The sequence below is a fragment of the Macrobrachium rosenbergii genome, chromosome 28 (assembly GCF_040412425.1).
Source record: "Macrobrachium rosenbergii isolate ZJJX-2024 chromosome 28, ASM4041242v1, whole genome shotgun sequence".
Classification (NCBI taxonomy): domain Eukaryota; kingdom Metazoa; phylum Arthropoda; class Malacostraca; order Decapoda; family Palaemonidae; genus Macrobrachium; species Macrobrachium rosenbergii.
The window spans coordinates 8,800,001-8,802,500 of NC_089768.1; positions in this window are offsets into that span (position 1 = coordinate 8,800,001).

Sequence of the window (2,500 nt, forward strand, 5' to 3'; positions counted from 1 at the left end):
TGCTTTGCTCTCGCCCACTTGAAATAACTGTCTTCGGTTTCTCAAACCGCCTTGCGTCTTGTCATTTGCCTTTATTATCTTCTCCTCACATACTGAAGGTTTCTAAACGGAGACTTCAACACAGGTCTAGAAAATTAACCTCCATCGACTGACACAGCCTATATATGAATAATCGTTCGCTTTCTTCAAATTCTGACTTTGTCGGCCGGTACCCTCTGGCCATCTCCTCATTTCTGCAGCCTTATTAACCTAACCTTAAGACTCCGTAGTCTCATTCATTTATGCAATGAAGGAGTTCGTAAGGTTCCTTGAAATTTCCCTGGCGGGCCAAAAAGAGCCCTCTTTTCCAATATCCCATGGAATGATTATTGCTTTCCTACGGGCCTCGCTGTCGAACTTCTCAGTTCCATAGGTCCTTTATTCCTCACGCTGTTGGACCGTGGAACGGTCTCCCAGAGGATGTCGTGCAATTGGAAACTCTGAAGTTCAAGCGAAGATGCAGTGTAATACTACCCTAATACAGTTCAACTTGTCTCTTAATATTTTACTTAACTTTTATCTGTCTATTAATATATATATATATATATATATATATATATATATATATATATATATATATATATATATATATATATATATACATACACATATATATGCATATATTATATGTATACACACATATATATATATACTGTATATATATGTGTGTGTATATATATATATATATATATATATATATATATATATATATATATATATATATATATATATATATATATATATATATATATATATATATATATATATATATATATATAAGACACCAGCCACTTTAAATCGAATCTAAATAATGTGTTTTCCAGTCTACCGTCTAATGACAAACGAAGGTCGCTCGATTCTTTTGGAGTAGTAGTCGTCCTCTTCCAGTCCCCATAGATTTTTAGGCAAGCTTCCTACTAGGAGGAAGGAAAAGTCCGCCCCATTCGCGCAATGTGGAATCGCAGGCGGAAAAAAGCTTTTGAAATGACTTACACTGATGGCTCCTTTCAGATGTTAGTTTACATGAAACGTGGCCAACGGCATCCTTAGTAAATTCTCTGTCCTTACGATCCCTATGTTCTTCGTTGGACATAATCGTCGCAACGGGTTCAGGGGTGGAGTTCATTCGGAAGCCTAAATTGCGCAGAATTTTAATAACTGCTGGTCCAACATCAAAATGGGCGCTCTTCGCAGATTCTCAAGAAACCAAGAAGGCAAATTCAAAGTAGCCAACGCAAAAATCTTCACCGTGTCTAAATCAACACGCCGAGAAGAAGGTCGTGCTGTATTGAACGTGACACGTTCAGTTATGGAAGTTCAGTTGCCCTTAAGAAATTTTCTTTTAAAGAAAATCTTGAGGATAATATGACTGGCGGAGGTGCTGTCAAGATGATTAATTTATACAAAGTCTCGCATTACCACTCTCACATCTCTGCTAGCAATCCAACTTTCCAGCCAGCATTCGTGACAGAAGTAAGTCCGACTCTTTTCATGTTGATTTGTTTTTCAATAACGATACTTTGCTTCAGTTGTATGTATGTTTAAAAAAACGCCTGCTTAATTTACCGGGGTTGTCAAGATGATGGTTAGAACGACTCTTTTCAAAGCTCTTCTGGGTGGTTGGTTGGTTGGTTTAACTTTCTGATATGAAGAAGTTTTTGAAACTGAAGTTTAACATAAAATTATATTCCTACTCTTACAAATATTTGATTATAATACACACACACATACATACATACATACATATACATACATACATATATATATATATATATATATATATATATATATATATATATATATATATATATATATATATATAAAACTGATGAATCATCAAGTCCCGGTCTTGTTTAACTAATACTTGTCACTGCGGTCTGTACAGTTGCCGATGAGTAATTTTTGCTATGGGCCATCTTCTCTGTCTTGATACATATCAAGAATCACTCGTTAGCTGTTCATGCGTTCAACGATCATTAAACATACAACGCCCATTTCAGTTCTCGGTTAGCATGGCTACTACTGGCAAACGGACTGACCAAAGTGTCCCTTGATATTTTGGTCTGTTCACGACGCCCTGCCGTCAACAAAGTTGATTTTACATGAGGACTTGGTTACCACGTAGTCTTTTTTTTAGTAAAAGTTGCGCACACTGCTCCCAAAATGCCAGTGATTCTTAAAGCAATGACCCTTCAGGAGATGCTAAGCTATTGTATGTCCAAAAAGTGAAAGTCTTCAGTGTCTTCCTTTCGAATTTCGCGTTTTAGCTGCGACAGTCCGTTGGCTCGCTTTTCGCACCTTGGTCTTGCGCGAAGCTTATGTGAGACAAATCTATTATTTATATTCGGCTTTTTAGCTGTATTGCAAGGAAGGGGCGAAGTGGACATTTTGATCTGCCCACTGTAAAAACAGGCTAACACTTTGGAATTTTAGATATATGACAAATTTTGCATGTAATCTT